This window comes from Corylus avellana, chromosome 5 (genome assembly GCF_965113065.1).
Source record: "Corylus avellana chromosome 5, dhCorAvel1.hap1.2, whole genome shotgun sequence".
In the NCBI taxonomy this organism is placed as follows: Eukaryota; Viridiplantae; Streptophyta; class Magnoliopsida; order Fagales; family Betulaceae; genus Corylus; species Corylus avellana.
Genome location: NC_142494.1, coordinates 3,975,864 through 3,998,760, shown reverse-complemented (window position 1 = coordinate 3,998,760; position 22,897 = coordinate 3,975,864). Strand labels below are relative to the sequence as shown.

Here is a 22,897-nt window from a genome sequence, read left to right as displayed (position 1 = left end):
ATGCTAGGGTGTTTGCAAAAAGCGCGAAAGTTTGTGGAGAGTAAGTGAAGTTTCTCCTTCTTTTTTTTTTTGGTTGGTAGTTGGTACAATCTTTGGTGATGCGTGGATTTATCGAGTTATCCCTGCAATTTCATTCTAGACCTTAAGATTTAGGAAGAATGAGTTAGAAGTTGAAGTTATGATGATTATCTTAAGAAACCTCATCTGAGACTCATAATATTCTTGATAAACACCAATATCAAAACAACCAAAACAATTATCTCATAACCTTGATGAACACCTATATGAGGCTCCCAGCCAGGACACTTTGAATTGGGAACGTGGATACATGATACTTGGGACAGTGTGGCAGAAGTCCAGGGATTAGGATCGATCACCATCAACATTTCTATTCCTTAGTTGATTGGGTTTGGATGTTACTTCGTGAAGCAAATCTTTAATGGAGCTCCTTGGGCTAGAGCATCTCCAGAGAGTAGGCCAATCTTCTATAATCCACAAGGTCTAAATCAAAAATGTCGGAGAAAATGAGAATTCAAGACAGTTTGATGTTTATAGGTTTGTTCAAATCCCGATTAATTCCAAGCCAACCTGAATTTTTGAGCCAACATGAGCTGATATATTTAAGAGGTGAGGCACTAAACATGAAATATTTAATTTAAATCGAAGGTAAATTGATGAAGTTAAAATTCGAATTTAAGACCTTTAGTTCTAATACCGTACAAAATTACTATTTTTTTTTTAAAAAATAATAATAATCAAATAACAAAAGTTAATCATTTAATGCATAATGAGCTATACGATTGTCAAGGCTGCACTCGTAAAAGGTCGTGTCATTGTCGGCGAAGACTTATCACTTGGGTTCAGATAAACTGATCAAAGGATTGAAAGGCTGAAAATTGAAATTGCTAAAAATAAAAAAATAAATTTCATCATTAAATCTGATGAAATTTATAATCTGTCATCCCCCACTTTAACGTGTCCTTTACTTTTACTGTTTTTGTTTTTTTTTCTTTTTTATCAGTTTGGCTTGTTCATCTGCTTTACAACAAATACATTTTCCTTTTGCGCTCAGACACCTCTGACTGAATCAAAAGCTGATTCTGTACCCATACAATTTGCCTTTGGTGCGTCTTATAGTTTAAATATTATCAAATCCAAGAAAAATATTTTACAATAATTGAACTCAAACAAAATGAAAGTAATTCATGCTTATGTAGAATTTTTCAATTAAAATTCAATTTCTCGGCATTTATGTGCTTGATATAGGCTTTTGTTGTCATATATATTGGCTTGTAGAGCAGAAACAGAACATGCTTGATTACAAAGGCTTTGCAATTTATCATATTGAACCAACATTGTGCCATTAATTGGCCTTGAATTAGAAACTTGGTCACACACCATGGTGATATTTTTATTTCAATAACCATAAAAGGCGAATTAGCGAGGCAATAATTTGAGCTTCAAAAGCTTAGGGACACGGTTTCCACTATCCAAGCTGTGCTTTTGGATGTGGAGGAGCAGCAGGCCAAGAACCATGCTATGAAAGCAGAAAAATGCCATATATGTACGAAGCCGACAACTTGCTGGATGACTTCGCCACTCAACTTCTACGTCGACAAGTGATGACACGGGATAAGAAGAAGGTAAAACAGGTAAATTCATAAATGTGTATATGATGTCTTTTGTGACTAAAGCATTCCTAAACCCTGCATGCAAATATTTATCACAAAAAAGTCACAACAAATTATATATATATATATATTTGAGCTTCTTATTATGAAATTAGCTAAAAGAAATAATAATCAAATAGAAAAATAAAGACAAGACGGAATAAAAAAAATAAACAAAATTTTACGTAGTTCGATTTATGACATACGTCTACATGATAAAGCCCCATAAGCTACATTTTGCTCTTATTTCACTTGAATGATTTTTTACAAAGATCAATCATATCCCTACTTACAGGAAAAATAGGATAGGTGAATACACTATAAATAAGGTAATCAAATCACAAAGAGTTGATACGTAATTGCAATTATTGGATTGTAATCACAAAACCCGACTGAGCCATTGCCAAGACTTCGCTGGAATATCTCCAAGATCTGGTTAGGACTCGGCTAAGACCCGACATTGTCAAAGAAAAAATAATTGGTAGAACAAAAAGCAATTAAAGTACAATCAAATTTGCAAGAAATTGTGAAAGAAAAATTTTATTATACACACTCCTTTTTATTCATTCCCCCATCTTTTAAGAATTATCAATAAAAAGAAGCAAATTTAAAAAATTTGGTTGTTGTTTCTACCCCCACAATTATTTCACCTACTCATGAATTATGTTCACCGATTTCAAAAAATAATGAATTAGAGAAAATTGAGGAGAGTAAGCAAATAGAGGAATTAAGTAATTACAGGAAAACTAGTAAGTCATTGGAAAAAATAAAAAATAAAAGGGTAAAGTTCACGTATCCTCTCAAACTACCACTCAATTGACAATGTCTCTCCAAACTTTGATAATGTCCTCCCAAACTATTAAAACATTGTCAATGTCACCCAAAAGCTAGCAAAAAGATAAAAATGTACTTATAAATTTCTCAATAAGACAAAAATACTCCTATAAATTTGAAAAAATAATAAAAAATGAATTTTTTTTTTTTTAAATGAAAAATTTCAATTAAAATAAATAAATTTTTTAAAGCAAATTTTTTGAAATGAAATTTTTTATTTTTTTTAAAACAAAAATTTTTTATTTAAAAAAAAATTAAGTTTTTTTTTAGAAGTTTTAGTATTTTTTTGTTTTTATTTTTCTAAGGATTGTTTCATCATTGTCATTAAGGTGAATATTAACAATATTTTGATAATATTTTGAAAAATATTGTCTTTGATGAGACGTGGTTTTCTTTTTATTTCCAATATTCAACTCTTCCGGCCCACTCCCGCATTTTTTCAACATTTCCCATTCAACTAATAGTGATGTCCAACCTACTCACGAGGGTCCATTTTCCAACTAAATATCTCTACATTATCTTTGAAGATAATTGGCACTCCTTGAACCATTCACGCGGGATTACATTCAACTATTTCGATTCAACTGATAATGATATGGAATGGACCAACCTCTAACACGATTTCAACGAAAATGATGCAATCCGTTCCCATTCATGCAAAGAATGTTATAAGTCATGGTATGGGACTCGAATTCCTGTTATTTGTAATTTAATAAAAGTGGCTTAAATGTTCACTTTTCAGACTCATTATTTTAACCAAAATAAAATGGTGAGTGAATAGTGAGTACCGTTCACTCATCTATTGATTAAACAAATAATTTCTCTCTTCTTTTTTTTTTAATTTTTTTTTTCTCTTCTCTTCTTTTCTCTGCAAGCCTTTCTCCCTTCTCTTTTTCTTTTCTCTCACTCATTTAGCATTTAGCGACATTTCTCTCTGTTAAATATATTGGAAAATATATTAGAAGCGGAAGAAAGAGAGAGAAGAGAGAGAGAGCGAAAGCACACAATGGACTACATTGTATTGACTCTAATATTAATAATGAATACAGAGGCCTCTATTTATAGAGAGGCAAGTAACCTAATAGATTAAGGAAAGGTAAACCTAGTAGAATAAGGAAAGGTAAACCTAGTAGAATAAGAAAAGGTAAACCTAGTAAACTAATAATACCTAAAGAAGTAAATAACAAGTAATATTCTTAAAATCCCCCCTCAAACTCAATGTGTAAACTTGAGTTTGGATAAACGAAAAGGGAAAGAAAAAGGAATTCACCGAAAAAGCTGCTTGTGCCAAAACAATTGCCGAAGTAACGCCATAAAAGTTGTTAGAGACCGGTGTCTGAATTTGAGCAATGCATTTAAGCTGGAGCTTGGTTCACTTAGTTGTAATTTGACTTGAAAACCATATACTAGTAATGAAGTAGCACACCTGGTCGGCTGAGAAAAGTAGGTTCAGTTAAAAGGGGCTTGTTTGGCCCATAACCCTTGGACTGTCTTGCCTGATCGGCTGAGCTAAAGTCTGACCCAAAAATTCTAGCTAGTAGATCGTCTCGCCTGGTCGGCTGAGATAAGCAGGGCCGGTTGAAGAGGCTAATTATGTCTGAAACCCTTAGACCGTCTCGCCTAGTCGGCTGAGATAAGTAGGCCCGATTGAAGAGGCCAATCATGTCTGAAACCCTTGGACCATCTCGCCTTGTCGGCTGAACTAAAGTCTGACTAGTAGACCGTCTCGCCTGGTCGGCTGAGATAAGCAGGGCCGGTTGAAGAGGCTAATCATGCCTGAAACCCTTGGACCGTCTCGCCTTGTCGGCTAAACTAAAGTCTAGCCCATCTAACTAGTAGACCGTCTCGCCTAGCCGGCTGAGCTAAGTAGGGAGAAAAATGGCCGGTTGAAGAGGCAAATCATATCTGAAACCCTTGGACCATCTCGCCTTGTCGGCTGAACTAAAGTCTGACTAGTAGACCGTCTCGCCTGGTCGGCTGAGATAAGCAGAGCCGGTTGAAGAGGCTAATCATGCCTGAAACCCTTGGACCGTCTCGCCTTGTCGACTGAACTAAAGTCTGGCCCATCTAACTAGTAGACCGTCTCGCCTATCCGGCTGAGATAAGTAAGGAGAAAAATGGCTAATCAGTGACCGGTGATGGCGGCATTTGACAAGGCATAAGTGGGCCGGTTGAAAGGGGCTTCTTTGGCCCGAAAACCCATGGACCTAAGGAAAGATTGGTCTGACCCGAGAGTGCCATCCGCAAGAAGAATGAACCAGATTGAATTGCGCCAAAGAACAGGCTATAAAACCGAATTGAACAAGCATAAACCAACTTGAACCGCATAAAACAAATGCCTAAATTTGAAAAAGAGTCTTGTTTTCTGCCATATAGAGATGCCAAAAGCAAAAATAGACCACAAATTTGAAATCAGGACGAAAAATTGAGTAAGAAACACCTGGTCAACTTTTTCAGTGGTCAAAGTCAAAGTCAACGGTCAACGATTGAAAAGTCAACGATGACGTGGCACTAATGACGTGCTAAGGTCTGACTTGATACTGATGACGTGGCACACAGACTGACGTGGCACTGATGACGTGACACGTAGGGCTGGCGTGGCTATGCTGACGTGGAAATTAGGGCTGACGTGGCAAGGATGGCGTGGCACGTGGGTGCGATGGCGCGTGGATCTGACGCGTGAAACTTCTGGGGGCGCATGGAAGCGCGTGGAGCGCCGTATGGAGGATATGGGACTTGTTCTGGAATCACCGAGATGAAAGCTATCGATCGGTGGCCTTGGAGAAGTGATCGGACCACCGTGGCGGCTGGTGGCGGAAGGGCAGTGGCGGAATTGCCAAAAATTTGGGCCGCGCGTGAGGGCGAGTGGAAGCTCCGATGGGGCTGTTTGTGGCGGCTCTGGGACGGTTGTCTTCCGGGTTTTCAAGCGGTATAGTGATACACTGAAAACCTCGAGGAGAAGATAGAGAACCGTGAGGAGTAGAGAGAATGATTCGCTGGATAACACTGGCGGCGCCGGAAAACGTCAAAGACGTTTATTGGAGGCCACAAAAAGGTGGCTCTGATACCATATTAAATATATTTGATAATATATTAGAAGCGGAAGAAAGAGAGAGAGCGAAAGCACACAATGGACTACATTGTATTGACTCTAATATTAATAATGAATACAGAGGCCTCTATTTATAGAGAGGCAAGTAACTTAATAGATTAAAGAAAGGTAAACCTAGTAGAATAAGGAAAGGTATACCTAGTAGAATAAGAAAAGGTAAACCTAGTAAACTAATAATACCTAAAGAAGTAAATAACAAGTAATATTCTTAACACTCTCCACAAACCCACTTCCTCATTCACAATCTAGGTGGTTTTCTCCTTAAGAAAACCAACCAAGAATATTACCGTTCGATAAAGAATATTATCGGAAAATTACAGATTTTTAAAAATATTAAATAAGACAAATATTCTTAAAATAGATCATTAAGAAAATACAAACATTCAAAATTATACAAGTTAGAGAAAAAATAAACAAATTTTTGAAAAATAATATTTAAATAGAATACTGAAAGTAGATTATTAAAATAGTGAGGCTGTTTTGGATGCTCAAAAAAAGGTGAGTTGTTAAAATAGAGAAAAATACACTTTTGGTTATTTTGGTGTGTAATTTTTTGTGAGGCTGCTAGGAATGCTCTGAGGTTCGATTGGGTGGTTTATTATGGTGTTTACACATTGATCCTAATCATGTTTCGTACATATACACCCTTTTATGTATCTTTTAAGTGCTCTTGATTTCTCTGAAAATGAATTTATATCAAAAGAAATTGATGAAAAAAGGGTAGGATATTTTCGAAATTAAAAAGAAATAAAATTAGAAATCATTATTATAAATATATGAATGAAATTAAAGAGTATGTTAAATTTTTTGAATGGTTAGAGAAAGTTAAAATTGATAATAGAATAAAATTAGACAAATTGAAGTCTGATAAGAAAAAAATAATTGGTAGAACAAAAGGCAATTAAAGTAGAATCAAATTTGCAAGAAATTGTCAAAGAAAAATTTAATTATACACACTCCTATCAATAATTAAAGCAAACACATCTTCCTTCAACGCTCCAACACCTCTGAATGAGATATGCTACCAACGACAAATGGCCGACTCAGTTCGATCTCTTCAATATTCTCTCAAATTTTTAATACCTCATCATCAGCTTACTTGACTCACCACCCACAACCCACAAATGGCGAAAATAGTTCTCTCCGACACTGCTGGGAGCATCATTAGGAGTTTGGGCTCTCTTGCTCTCCAAGAGATTGGAGTGTTATAAGGTTTCAAAGATGAGCTTCGAAAGCTCGGGGACACCGTTTCCACCATCCAAGCTGTGCTTTTGGACGCAGAGGAGAAACAAGCCCAGAACCATGCGGTCAAAGATTGGCTTTGAAAGCTCAAGGATGCCATGTACGACGCCGACGACTTGCTGGATGACTACTCCACTCAACTTCTACGCCGACAAGTGATGACACAGGAAGATGGCAAAACAGGTAACTTCTTCATTAATGTGCATATGATGTTGTCTGTGACTAAAGCATTCCCATACCTGCATACAAATATTTATCACAACACAAGCCAAAGCAAATATATATCATTTTACGTAGTTTAAAATTTCTCAACAACATTTCCAAAGAACAAATCAACAACAACAACAACAATTTGTTCATTATAATGTTAAACCCAACTATTCAATGGTACGGAATGGACCAACCTCTAACACGGTTTCAACGAAAATGATGCAATCGGTTCCCATTCATGCAAATAATGTTATAAGTAATGACATAGGATCCGGATTTATGTTATTTGTAATTTAATAAAAGTGGCTTAAAACTTAATTTACTTTTTAAACTCATTATTGTAACTAAAATAAAATGGTGAGTGAATAATAAATATTGTTCACATCTTTTTGCTTTTCGTTTATCTCTCCCTTCTTTTTTCTTTTCTCTCACCCATTCAGCATTTAGCGCCATTTCTCTCCACCATTTCACACCCACAAACTGACTTCCTCCTTCACAATCTGGGTGGTTTTCTCCGGAAGAAAACTAACCAAGAATATTACCATTCGAGAAAGAATATTACCTGAAAATTACAAATTTTTTAAAATATTAAATAAGACAAATATTCTTAAAATAGACTATTAGGAAAATACAAACATCCAAAAATATAAAAGTTTGAAAAAATAATATTTAAATAGAATAGTGAAAGTGAATTGTTAAAATATTAAGGGCCCGTTTGGGAGTGCGATTCCAATAAGTGCGATTTTAAAAATTGCGTTTTTAAAAATTGCGTTTTTTAAATCGCACAGACGTTTGGTAAAACAAACTAAAAAGTACTTTTTTTTTATCAATTGAGTGTTTGGATAACATTAGCATATAATTGAGGTTTCATGACCAAATTACCAATAAGGATGAGCAAGACAGAGAGGATGAGGAAAAAAAAAAAAAGAAAAAAAAAAGAAGGGTTTTAATATATTTTAGATGGGTATTCTTGGTATTTTTTTCATTCCTGTTCTAAAAAAGGTAACTATTGCGCCAAATATCGTTTTAATAGAAATCGTGATTTTGTTTTAAATTCGCACTTTTTCAAGTAAGCACACCCTCTAATCCGCTTATGAAAATTGCAGATTTTTTTACGATTTTAAAATTTGCGTTTTTAAAATCGAAATCCCAAACACCCTAAAATTGCGATTTGGTTTAAAATCGTAGATTATTTTTTAAAAAACGCACTCCCAAACGCACCCTAAGGCTGCTGTGGGTGCTCGAAAAATGTGAGTTGCTAAAATATAGAAAAATATATTTTTTGTTATTTTGGTGAGTAATTTTTTGTGAGGCTGCTAGAAATGCTCTAAGGTTGGATTGAGTGGTTTATTATAGTGTTTACACATTGACCCTAATCATGTTTCCTGCATATACGCCCTTTTATGTATCTTTTAAGCACTCTCGATTTCTCTGAAAATGATCGAATTTATGTCGAAAGAAATTGATGAAAAAAGGGAATGGTTTTTTAGGATATTTTCGAAATTAAGAAGAAATAAAATTAGAAATGATTATTGTAAATATATGAATGAAATTATGGAGAATGTTAAATTTTTTGAATGGTTAAAGAAAGTTAAATTGATAATAAAATAAAATTAGACAAATTGAAGAAATTGATAATAGAATAAAAACAAGGTTTAGTGACATGGTTATTTGGAGCGTTTTTAGCCAAAAAAAACGTCCCTATTGATTTCGCAACACTTGATTAGGGACACTTGGGACACGTCGGGTAGGATGGCGACTAGAATATAATTTTAAGCCGCTTTTTAATGAAAAACGTCTCTAAAATGGGGTGTTTGAAGCAAAGCGCCCCCTTTTTAAAAAGGGGGCGCTTGGTTGGGCAAGCGTCCCTTTTTTAAAATGGGGCACTTGCCAGGTAAGCGCCCCCTTTTGGGATTGGGGGCGTTTGCACAATTGTAAGCGCTCCCAATATTTAATACATGAGAAAAAAATAAATAAAATTTCCCGTTTTAATTTTGTTTTAATTTTTTTTTTCTTTTTAATTCTTCAATTAAAAAAAAAAAAATTGTTTAAATAAAAAGAAGCAAATTTTAAAAAATTGGTTGTTGTTTCTACCCCCACAATTATTTCCACCTACTCATGAATTATGTTCACCGATTTCAAAAAATAATGAATTAGAGAAAATTGAGGAGAGTAAGCACATAGTGGAATTAAGTTATTAAGTAATTACAGAGAAACTAGTAAGCCATTGGAAAAAATAAAAAATAAAATGTTAAAGTTCACATACCCCTCAAACTACCACTCAATTGACAATGTCTCCTCAAACTTTGATAATGTCCCCCAAACTACTAAAACATTGTTAATGTCACCCCAAAGCTAGCAAAAAGATAAAAATGTGCTTATAAATTTCTCAATAAGACAAAAATACTCCTATAAATTTGAGAAAAAAAAATAAAAATTGAATTTTTTATTTTTATTAATGAAAATTTTTAATTTAAAAAAATAATAATTTTTTTAGAACAAATTTTTTTTAAACGAAAATTTTTATTTTTTTTAAAACAGAAATTTTTTATTTAAAAAAAAAAAAAAAGATTGAAAAAAAAATTAAGTTTTTTTTTTTGAAGTTTTAGTATTTTTTGTTTTTATTTTACTAAGGATTGTTTCATCATTGTCATTGAGGAGAATATTAACAATATTTTAATAATTTTAAAAAACATTGTCACAATTAAAAGTTTGGTGAGACGTGAGTTTCATTTTATTGCCATTCAACTCTTCCGGCCCACTCCTGCATTTTTTCAACATTTCCCATTCAACTAATAGTGAATGTCCCACCTACTCACGCGGGTTCCATTTTCCAACTAAATATCTCTACATTATCTTTGAAGATGCACTCCTTGAACCATTCACGCGGGGTTACATTCAACTATTTCGATTCAACTGATAATGATATGGAATGGACCAACCTCTAACACGGTTTCAACGAAAATGATGCAATCCGTTCCCATTCATGCAAAGAATGTTATAAGTCATGGTATGGAATGTTAGGACAAATGGCCGACTCAATTCTCTTCAATATTCTCTCAAATTTTTAATACCTCATCATCAGTTTACTTGGCTCACCACCCACAACCAACAAATGGCGGAAATAGTTCTCTTTGACACTGCTGGGAGCATCATTAGGAGTTTGGGCTCTCTTGCTCTCCAAGAGATTGGAGTGTTATGGGGTTTCAAAGATGAGCTTCGAAAGCTCGGGGACACCGTTTCCACCATCCATGCTGTGCTTTTGGACGCAGAGGAGAAACACTGAAACAAGCCCAGAACCATGCGGTCAAAGATTGGCTTCGAAAGCTCAAGGATGCCATGTACGACGCCGACGACTTGTTGGATGACTATTCCACTCAACTTCTACGCCGACAAGTGATGACACGGGATAAGAAGATGGCAAAACAGGTAAATTCTTCATTAATGTGCATATGATGTTGTCTGTGACTAAAGCATTCCCAGACCTGCATACAAATATTTATCACAACACAAGCCAAAGCAAATATATATCATTTTACGTAGTTTAAAATTTCTCAACAACATTTCCAAAGAACAAATCAACAACAACAACAACAATTTGTTCATTATAATGTTAAACCCAATTATTCAACGGTACGGAAATTCTAATCTCAATATAATTTCATCATAAAGAGCATATATATATAAGCGATAATCACTTAAATTGACATGCATTTAGAAGTGGCAAAGAGTACAAGTTACCTCGATAGTCAATACTGCACTAAAAGTTAGGCGACAACTATTAAAACCTGAACAATAAGATTCAGCTAAATTATCCTTATACCAGACACATAAATCGTTATTAAAATTTGTTCCTAAGTTACTTGACCTTTCAAACCTTCCCTCTATTATTAGAGATGTTTTATTCTTAGAAATAAGTCAAAAGCTTAACCTAAACATAAAGTTTCTTTTCTTTTCTCTTTATAAAAAAATATTTTTCATGTTTATTTCTTTTTCGTACCTTGGTCCGAACATAAAGTTTTCTTTTTCCTTAAAATTTATCATATTCTAGGAGCTCATTCTATTAATATTTTCATAACTTTTGAATAAATAAACGAAAGTAGGGTTAATCTTGAAATTGCACTAAAAAAAGTGGTTTAGTTTTCTTCCAAAAATCTCAAAATTGTTTTTATGGGGGCTTGGGTAAGAAATGGCCCATTTGAACCTCCTGCTAACTAGGTAAACCAGATAAGGCCCACAACTCACTAAATGGACCTAAAATAGAGCACTACACTTTGGTCACTTGGCCCATTGGGCCACAACACATATATCTAAGGTTTTTAACTTGACGAAATTTGGATCAAATACCCACCTAAACATGCCATGGACTGAAAGTTTAATTTCCAGATTTAACCCAAAGCTCTTCTTGATGCCATATATGAGAAATTACTTATTTTCTTGATATCGTCTTAACACCCCTTGAGGGTTATGTTTGGAAGTTTTTTACTACTCAAATGAGCCATTGAAAAGAGGTTTCTGGTTTTTGGCTCTAGGTATTAGATGCTATGTCTATTTCATGAATGAACATCATTATAAACGTCATTTTCAAAGGACAATATTTTCTTCCAAAAAGATCAACACATCTTGTACACATAGACTTAAATAGCTTTCTGGTTATAAACTATCATCTTACAAAATTATGAATGAAACATTAAATTATGCCCATCATTAGGGATAAGACTATGCCATGGATTAGTCCATTAGGTTAAGAAATTAATTATCTTATATAATCTCTTTTAGGGTCTGATCCAATTTTTATTAAGTTCACTAGGGCCAATAACATTGGTTCATATATCTAAAGCCCAAGACATTGGGCAAAAACTCGTACTAACTTATATCAAATATGGGGTGTTACAGTAACAATGTTTTCATGTATCATTTTGACATTTATAGATGCTTTTATATTCCATTGTTTTGTCTGTTTTCTTTATCCTTACAACTGCTATAAATAGTCTTACCTAAAATAGTCTCATTTGTAAGAGTACTAACCATATGCAAAAAATGTACGGTTAATTAAGTTGCGACATCTTTCCAAGGAGCAAATGGTGTCTAGAAAAAGTTACATAAATTATCGGCCCCCATTATAAATCCAACTATTCAATGAGAGGGGAATTCTCAAACTATCACATTGAACAGATTGGAATGGGTGGTTGTAAATAAAACAACCAAAAAAAAAAATCTAACTTAAACTTGCAACAATTACAAACATGACCTTCATATTTTCCTTAGTTACACATATAGCCCAAAAAATGTTTAACTTTTCGAAATGGATCATACTAAATATTTGGGAGTATTACAGGTACACATCTTCTTTTCCAAATCGAACCAGCTTGTCTATGGCTTTAAAATGGGTCATAGGATCAAGGCAATTAGGGCGAGACTGGATGAAATTACAACTGATAGGATCAAATTTGGCTTCAATGAGCACACCACAGCGACACAATTTGAGCATATGAAAAGACAAGATACACACTCATTTGTACATGGGGAAGATGTCATTGGGAGAGAGGATGATAAGGAGTCTGTTAAAAAGCTATTATTCGATCCTAATATGAATGAGAAGAATGTTTCCATAATTCCCATAGTTGGGATGGGTGGACAAGGAAAGACCACGCTTGCGCAGTATGTGTACAACGACGAGGAGGTTCGAAGACATTTTGACCTAAGGATGTGGGCATGTGTCTCTAATCCTTTTGATGTGAAAGCTATCATTGTAAAGCTCATAGAATCTGTGACTAAGAAGAGACCTAAAAGTCTTGAGATGGATCCATTGCAAAGTGAGCTTCGAGCAAAAATTGATGGGAAGCGATATTTACTTGTTTTAGACGATGTGTGGAATGAGAATCGTGGTACATGGTCCAACTTGGAAAAGTTGTTAGTGCGTGGCCTAAGAGGAAGCAAAATTTTGATTACTACACGTAGCGAAAAGGTTGCAGAGATTACAGGTACAGTTTCACCATATCCTTTAAGAGATTTATCTAAAAACAGTTCTTGGAATTTATTTAAGAAAATGGCATTTAAAGACGGGGAAGAGCCAAATAATCCAAAGCTAGTAGAAATTGGAAGGGAGATCATACAAAAGTGTGCACAAGTTCCTCTTGCTATAAGGAGCATTGGGAGTCTATTATATTTCAAAAATTCAGAAGATGATTGGTTGTACTTTAAAAACCATGAACTTTACAAAATATCTCAACAAGAAAATGATATTTTTCCAATACTTAGGTTGAGTTATGATCATCTCCCATCACACTTGAAGCAATGTTTTGCCTTTTGTTCGTTGTTTCCAAAAGATTATGAAATTGAAATGGAGGTGTTGATTCAGTTATGGATAGCTCAAGGCTTTCTTCATTCATCGTATGGAAATAGACATCTTGAAGATATTGGTCGCCAATATTTTATGGATTTGCTTTGGAGGTCGTTTTTCCAAGACGTACAAAGAGATATAGTTGGTGAAATAGGAAAGTGCAAAATGCATGACCTTATTCACGATCTTGCACAGTCGATAGCAGGTGAGGAGTGCACAATTTTATATCCAGATAGAGAAAATGTAGTTGGAAGAACTCGTCATGTGGCATTTCAGTCTTTAGATTCATTACCGGATATTCCTGCTCTTTTGCCCAAGCCTAACAAAATGAGAACACTTCTTCTACGCATTCTAATACTTCCAGGATTTGATGATGTTCTTAACTCGATCAATTCAGTACTTGAGTTAAATAAGCCAGTCTCTAATACACTTATTTCAAGTTTTAAATGCTTGCGTGCTTTGAATTTGAGTCAGTCGAGTATTCAAAAAGTGCCGAATTCCATTGGCAAGTTAGAGCATTTAAGATTTCTAGATTTGTCTAGGAATAAAGATATCAAACTACTCCCTGCTTCTATAACTAAATTGCAGAATTTGCAAACACTAAGACTTGACTATTGTCTTAAACTTAAAGAATTGCCAGAAGAGACTAGAAACTTAATCAGCCTTAGGCATCTTGGGCTAGATGGGTGTAATAGCTTGACGCATATGCCTCATGGACTTGGAAAGTTGATTGCTCTCCAAACATTGTCGCTATACATTTTAGGGAAGAAAAAAAGTTTTCTTTCCAAGCCAAAGGGTGGGCTAGTGGAGCTGGATGGTTTAGATGAGTTGAGAGGAGACTTATGGATCAAGGGTTTAGAGCACTCGAGATATTCTCCATCAAAAGCAAAGGCTGCAAACTTGGAGAGGAAGCGACATCTTCAATGGCTGATTTTAGAGTGGGACCCAGAACCTAGTGATGAAAGTGATAAGGCAATTGCAAATGATGAACAACTATTGCAAAACCTTCGGCCGCACCTAAATTTGAAATTATTATCTATAGTTGGGTATGCAGGTGTGAAGTTATCTAGTTGGGTGTCCTCGCTCTCAAATTTGACTTCTATTCTAATATCGGATTGTAAATGGCTTCAACATATCCCACCATTGAACCGATTCCCTTTTCTCAAGCGTCTTTTTCTTAGTGACTTAAGTGAGCTGGAGTATATAAGCAATGATGGTAGTGACGTGTCCTCTTCTCCGCTCAAAATTCTTAGACTTGGTGATTTGCCAAAGTTCAGGGGATGGCGAAAGACGAGGGAAACAGATCATCTTCCATTATTCCCTTCATTTCCTTCCCTTTCTTTTTTATGTATAAAGAATTGCCCTATGATGTCTCTAACAACACCCTCCTCTCCCTCTCCCCTTTTCGATCTCCCCAAATTGAAGTATCTTTATCTTATGGAATTAGAGCAACTTGAATATCTGCCACTAGAGTGGCTGCAGAACCTCACTTCTCTTGAGACCCTGGGGATTTTGGATTGTCGTAAAATGAGAATATCAATTTCTCCACTCTTTCAACATCTCACCTCACTTGAAAATCTGACTATTCTTCGCTGCAAAGAACTTACCAGCAATGAGAATGAAGATGGCGCACATGGCCTTGGACCTACAAGATTTGGTCATCTATCTATCATTGGCGTTTCAAATTTGGTTTCTCTCCCAAGAGAGCTTAGAGATGTTACCACTCTGCAAGGGCTTCAAATTATGGTTTGCCCTAGTTTGGTGTCTTTACCGGAGTGGATAGGCGATCTTACTTCACTTCAGGAGCTTGAAGTCGTAAATTGTCCGAAGTTAATATCACTGCCCGAAGGTATGCGCCGCCTCACCTCTTTACGTCGCTTGACAATTGCGGAGTGTCCTTGCTTGGAGGAAAGATGTGAACAAGGAACGGGAGAGGATTGGCCAAAGATTGCTCACGTCCCAAACTTTTGTAAAGGCAGTGATGGTAATCTCAAAGAATGGATAGCAAGCCGAATTCGCCAATATCTTGAGGTTTTTAAGTCACCAATTAGACAATAATTTTTCTTCTTCTTGTTGTTCCTCTTTATTTTACTCTGTCAGGCTTTTGATATATATCTTATTGATTTCATATGCAGGAAGAATTTAGTTTCACATATGGACGCTTCTTGAGACAATCAGACAGCTCGAACATTTACAGTATTTTTTCCTATCTTTCACTTCAATAGCATTTCCAGTATTGTTTTCTTCTTTTAGTTTTTCAACATTTCTTTCATTTCCATTTGAAATTTAAATTCTACAAACGGTAGCATCACGTATTAGGTAAAAGACTTATAATTAATAGATGAGGGAAGTCAATCCAGTGGCGGAGCCACGTTGGTCTTTGGGGGTGCCGTGGATTTAATTTTTTTTTTTTCTACCCACGTAACCCACGGCACCCCAACGGCACACTGCACTGTGTAGTAGTAATCCCAGTGGGTGTTTCATGTTTGATTGTTCATTTGTTTGAACTTTGAAGGCTTAGTCTTGAGAGGGGAAGAGAAGAGGTGCGTCTGGTGAGGAGTGAGGAGTGAGGAGGTGAGTTGGTGAGGAGTGAGCAATGAGGACTCTTGTCTCGTGAAAGGTGAAAAATTGGAAATAGAAGATAAGAAATGAGTGGTTAAAAGATAAGAATGAAATTTTTTAAGAAAAAAAAAAAAAAACCGTGCAAGGAGTAGGCTGTGACTTGCGCGATTTTTTTTTTTTTTTTTCTCTGAGTAGTTGGCTTGCGCGTGAGTTGAAAACTGAAGTTGAAGGAAGGAAAATAATAATAATAATAAAAGAAATAGTTGTAGACAGTAGAATGGTGAGTTTTAAGGTAAAAAAAATATATATTAAAGAGAAAAGAAAGGCATTATATTCTAGAAGGTGAGGAGAACTAAGACAAAAAGATGAAGATAGGCGGTTAGAATTTAGATTGTAGAAGGGTGAGTTTGTGGAATTTGAAGGAAGAAAAAAAATAAATGAACAGAGTAAATGTAAGCATTAAAATCTAGAAGGTAGAAGGTGTGAAGTGGAATTTTAAGGAAGAAAAAAATAAATAAATAGAGGAGTAGGTGTGAGGAGGTGAAATTTTTTTTTTTTTTAAAAAAATTATGGTGAGAAAGTTTAGAATACAATTTAAACTAAAATAGAAGTACTAAAATTAATTAGTGTTGGAGGAAGTTTAGTAGACAATTTAGAAGATAATTTTTTTTTTTTTTTTTGTGTGTTCAATCATTTCTTTTTCTAATTCATTATTTGTTTTTATTGGTTTATAGCATTTGGCTAGACCTTATTGTGTTTGGTTTGTTTTCAAGAAATCCCTTAAGATACCACTGATTCACTGAAAAGTACTAATTTTTCTTAGACACGATTAATTGTGCTCAAGTTTATTTTGTAAGTGGTAAGTAGTTTGTATTATCATGTGTTTGTGATAGTTAGATAATATCTTGAATGGTTACTTTGTTTGTTGAAGTTCTTGATTAGCTTTTTGTTGTTGTTGCTCATGTCTCTAGCAAACTAAACACTTTTGTATTGGAAATGGAAGTTTTTTTTTTCATATAGTGCCGACATGTTACATTTCTAATATATTAATTTAAGCACGAATTTTTATAGATATTTTGTTGTAATGCATATATTGTGTGAATTACCAAATTTTTTAGGGTGGAGAAAATTTTTAGGACACAAAAAAAATTTTAGCGGCATCCCTAATATAAATTCTCTGGCTCCGCCACTGAGTCAATCCCATCCCAAATTTTCACAAAAATTTAATACAAATTTGCATTACTGTGTTAGGATTTTCTCAGTGTCAAATGTAGATTCTGTTGAACAAACGGATAAAAGTTACATTTTTATTATTTTCATTGAAAATTTTGGGTTATAGTTGAATTTATTATTTTGTTTTTTGATTGAAAGCAGCAATTTATGAAATGGGTTGTGGGAATCATGTGGATATTTCTACAATCTGTTTGGATAAGACAAATTCATTTCTTCAAAGAGACTTGGTGTAATTGAGTTTCTCTCTTTTATCTAATGGTGGAATTGTACTAGTGATACGTATACCAATGTTAAAATGTCAAATGCTATTCCTTCTTCCTTATTTCACTTGCAGAAACAATTGAAGCAATTGAAGCATTTTTTATTTATGATTTTAGAGAATTTCTGATTTATCGGATTTCATATGCAGATACAATTGAAGCACTGGCATTCATGGATTTAAGATTTGGAGCCAACTCGAAACTTTTTCACTCTGCAGCTAAGCATTAAGTTGAGAAGTCGGGAATTTGAGATGGAAAAATTAAGAAAAATCTGTATGATTCCTGGAATATCATCTTAAGGCTTGGTCTTTTAATTATCTTCTCAAAGATCATAACGTGCTGAAAGCTGAAGCAGTAGATATTAGCCTTGGAGTGGATCAGGAGGCATTTGTGAAAAGGGTGCTCCATGTCAATTACCGAAAAGGAGACAATTCCTCTTCTACGTGTTGGCCTGTAACTTTTATGTCTTTGCCCCTGGTCCCATGTTCCATTTCCTCTTGCCTTGGAATTGTGTCCTTTTCACTTAACTCACTCCTTCCTTGATCGAAAAAATATCATTTCACAACAGAGGCCAAGAAGGGAGCTTTAAAATGAAGGTCTTCTTTTTTGCCCTTTTGAAGGAAACCCTGGGAAAGAGGTGGGGAGCTGGGAGTTGGGCTCAAGAGTTGTTTGGGTATTTTGCCGGATTTCTATATGATTTTTAAAATGTGTTTGATGGCTTTGTTTGGATTAGAAGCACGATCTTGATATTTAAATCTGGACATGCACAACTAGTGTTTGAATATTAGGAGTTATTATCCATTTTGTTAATCTAGAATACTTGGGTATCTTATGATTATGGGGTAGATTTAAGATTGGGCAAAATGCAGTTTACCCCCCTGAAGTTTCAAGGGTTTTTCAATTTTAACCATAAAGTTCAAAAATTGGCAATCTACCCCCCTGAAGTTTCAAAAATTGGCAATTTAAACCTTCCGTTACTAATTTCCGTGAAATTTGACGGAAATTTTTTTAAAAAAGCCTGAGGGTAATGATGTAATTTCATAGATTTCTGTCAATTTAGACGGAAAAATTAAACGGAGGGTTTAAATTGCCAATTTTTGAAACTTCAGGGGGATAGATTGCCAATTTTTTAACTTTGGGGTTAAAATTAAAAAACTCCTGAAACTTCAGGGGGTAAACTGCATTTTTCCCTCTAAGATTTATTCTTATACTCTGAATGCATGATACTTTATGTCCCTTGATGAGATAATATGTATTGGAAATCCATTTATATTTTTATGCCTTCCTCTGTTATTTGATGAACAAGAAAAATGGGAACAGCTTTGTGATTTTGAATGGAGTATGTGATAGTTACATAATTTTGATAAAAACTGACATAAATTGTTGGTCTGTCAGCTTGAGCAGCAACTGTTTGATCATGTTTTCCCATCTTCTTCAGAGAATGTTTCAAGTTTGGCTCCATTGATTAGTCCTCTGTTTATTGATCAAATATTCTCCTCTTTTTCCATGTGGTGCCATGGTTGAGGCTTATTCAATAGAAAGTATAATTTGTAATACAGTGGGGATCAATCAGAGTTTTCATGGCTATGATCTAGTTAGCTTAACGAACTTCGATTTCATGTGCTTTTTTGTAACTTTACAAAGTTGAACTGAAGTTTGTGACTTTGTTCTGCTGCTTGATGTGATATTGCAACTCAGATACAAGTGAAGGAAGATGGATCTAAGAGGAGGTTTGCTACTTATGATTAAGTTGTCCTTTAGCTTATAATTTGTTCTTCATTTTTATGTTTCTCTTGTGGACCAAAGAGGAGGTCATACTTTGAATGAAGTTTGATAATTGTTTGCAAAGAATGGGTGCATTGATCCATCGTCTTATTATGCATTTTTCTCTCTAATTTACAGCTTACTTTATACAGAGACAGCTGATAGACCTGGATTACTGGTAGAAATCATCAATATTATTGCTGATCTCAACATTGATGTGGAATCAGCAGAGAGTGACGCAGAAGTATGCTCTCTCTCTCTCTCTCTCTCTCTCGTTCTCGCTCTCGCTCTCTCTATGTGTTTAAAAATCCTCTGTTTAAATGCCAGTGATCGGTATTGGATAAAAGACTTATGATAGACCAGGGAAGTGAAACCCATCCCAAATTTTCATAGAAACTCAATAAATTTTTTGCATAACTCTTAGTATTCTCATAATCAATTGCATATTTAGAGAGATTCTTTTTATTATTACTGTTACTGGAGTTAGTGTTGATGGATTGATTTTACCTTTTTACTGTTTTCATTGGAAAATTGAGTTATTGTCGAGTTTATTATTTGATGGTCAGTAGAGACTTGCATAAAAAATCATCAATTGATGAAGTGGATGTGAGAATCATTGGGGGATTTCTACAATATTCTGGGATATGTCAGCCTCACTTGTACTCAAAACAATGGAAACTATACAAAGCACTTTCATGATGAGGAAGATCGGGTGAGTAAATGGTGCAAGCATGCTGAGCCTGTGAAAGTGGACATTCAATTAACCATATTATTTTGAATTTTTAAATACTATTCTGCCTACAATTTGTTGAGCAACTTTTATTAGCATTTAGAACTTAAAAGACATGATCAAAAATCCTAGCTGTCATTAAATGCCACCTAACAAGTATTTTGCATTTTCAGGTTTCTTCCACTTGCTTGAAAGCATTTTAATCTCAAAAGGCAGTGAGAATGCTTGCTTGTCTTCAAGTGAAATCAGTTGTTTTGCTGACTGGAATTGAAGATCATGTTAGCCATCCACTCTGTTTATGTGTCTCTTGTTAGTGCAGTGCTCATATTGATCTCAATTGTTGTAAAATGCGAATATCCATGTCTCCCCTCTTTCAACATCTCACCTCACTTGAAAATCTGTCTATTCTTTGCTGCAAGGAACTTATCAGCAATGAGAATGAAGATGGCGCAGGATGCCTTGGACCTACAAGATTTGGTCATCTATCCATAATAGATGTTCCAAATTGGTTTCTCTCCCAAGAGAGCTTAGAGATGTTACCACTCTCCAAGGGCTTCAAATTATGGACTATCCTAGTTTGGCATCTTTGCCAGAGTGGATAGGCGATCTCACTTCACTTTAGGAGCTTGGAATCGTAAATTGTCCGAATTTAATATCATTGCCCGAAGGTATGCACCGCCTCACCTCTTTACGTCGTTTGATAATTGTGAAGTGTTCTCGCTTGGAGGAAAGATGTGAACAAAGAATGGGAGAGGATTGGCCAAAGATTTCTCACGTTCCAAACTTTCAAAATGGCGGAGATGGTAATGGTATAGAGTGGAACGCAAGCCAAACTTGCCAAATTTATCAGGTTTTTAATTCTTCAATTAGACAGTAATTTTCTTCTTCGTTTTACTCTATGAGGCTTTTGATATATATCATATTTGATTTCATATGCAGGAACAATTAAAGGTTTTACGTATAGACGCTTCTTCAAACCTTGCCGACAATTAGATTTGTACAGAGCTCGAACTTTTACATTTTGTTTCCAAACTTTCACTTCAATGGCATTTCCAGTATTGTTTTCTTGTCCTTTTTTAAATATTTCTTGTGTTTCCATTTGCAATTTAATTTCTACGAACGGTAGCATCATGTATTAGGTAAAAGACTTATAATAGATCAGGGAAGTCAACCCCATCCCAAATTTGGACAAAAATTTAATACAAATTTTGCATTACTGTGTTAGGATTTTATCAGTGTCAAATGTAGATTTTGTTGAATGAATGGATGAAATTTACATTTCAGATGAAAAAAAAAAAAGAAGCAAATTCTACTGGAACTTGATTTTTCACTCCAAACTGCGTTGAGGATCGATGTGACGCCTCTTCTGCTTTGTTGATCACTTAAAAGGCATCTCGATATTGTGGTTGGAAAACCAAACCTGGAAACTACAATACTCCTGGAATAGCATGTTCTGGATTGGGCTTGTAGTGATCAATCAAATTGTTCCATCCTCTTCATCTTGGTTTCCATGCTTCCACTTCCACTTGCCTTGATATCGTGCTGTTTTCACTCAACTCACTCCTTACTCAAAAAGTCTCATTTCACAACTGAGGCCAAGAAAGGAGGAGTCTAAAGTGCAGGCTTTTTTTTTTTTTTTTTTTTTTTTTTCACTCTTAAAGGAAACCCTGGGAAAGAGGTAGAGCTGGAAGTGGTGGCCCCTCAATTTTCATTTGGGCATTTATCCAGATTTCTATATTTGTTTTTTAAAATGTGTTTGATAGCTTTGTTTGGATTAGAAGCACAATGTTGATTTTATTTTATCTGACTATGCAGGAAGCAACAGGAGCTTTGAATATATTAAAACAGAGCTTTGAATACTAACATAGAGATACTTTCAGATCTGCATATCACCCACTAATTTCATTTTTCTGTAAGTTGTCTTGTTTTCCTCATTATATCATCTTCTCCATATATATGAATTCTGAACTTTTCAATTCAGCAAAAAGAAACCTATAAAATTGCATGCAATTACTTTTTATCTTTATAAATAATTGGTATATATCTTGAACATTATGATTTATGACAGTACGTCAACTTCTTTTTTTCTAAAATTTTCCATGATATTAATTAACACTTGACCAAAGAGTCAAAAGACATCGGTTGTACAGTTGAACTTTCAGCATTACTTTGTACCCCTTCAATTGTTCTGTTAACACATGGCCTTAGTTGCTGCATTTCCTGATTGATGTAACACTTCCCTTCCACGGGTAGACTTAAATTTTTTCTTAATAGGTGAGACGTGACACATGGCCTTGCATCATCAATAGGCTTAATAGTGGAGATAAGCAAAAGCAAATTGAACCGCTTGATGGTCTATCCTTAAAAATTTGCACATCATTGCTTATTCAACATTTAAAAGGATGCAAAGATATAATATTAGCTTTCCCTTTTCTTGTGCAGGCTGAGAAGAATGAGCTTCGCAATGAGAAGCAGAGGCTCAAGGCGGGCAAAGAGAAGTTGGAGGAGCAAGTGAAAGCAATGAGTGCTCAACCAGGCTCCCTGCCTCATCCCTCTGCAATGTTGGGTACATTTTCTGCTCAAGCTGATGCCTTTCATTGGTTGTCCCAACATGGCAATTCATGGCACCTGCTGTAGTTGACACATCACAGGATCATGTATTACGCCCTCCAGTTGCTTAAAATTGAACACACCCAGGGTTTTGGTTCATGTTACTTGTAAGGCAAGGGTGTTTCTTTTGTTATGTTTTTTATGTGATTGTTTTCACTATTTCTATGTTGGTATCTTAGGGTCAGAGATGTAAATAGGTGCAACATCTATGTATAGACAGTATAGTGACTAGAACTTCTTGTGGATTTCTGCTCATCTTGTGTACAATTAAATAAGCAAATGCTTTGAAATTGAAGTTGTTGAACGGAAGTGGGTAAATGTCGTTAA

General features: G+C 35.0%; 1 pseudogene across 1 annotated transcript; it reads left to right on the top strand.

Annotated features, from left to right (window-relative positions):
• The first annotated feature begins 6,740 nt into the window (after positions 1–6,740).
• LOC132182327 (putative disease resistance protein RGA3) lies at positions 6,741–22,690 on the top strand (annotated as a pseudogene). The gene is made up of 8 exons (XR_015912138.1): positions 6,741–7,041; positions 10,074–10,497; positions 12,407–15,442; positions 18,862–18,941; positions 20,414–20,810; positions 20,900–20,957; positions 21,776–21,872; positions 22,403–22,690. The product of XR_015912138.1 is annotated as a putative disease resistance protein RGA3 (transcript).
• Positions 22,691–22,897: the final 207 nt, after the last annotated feature.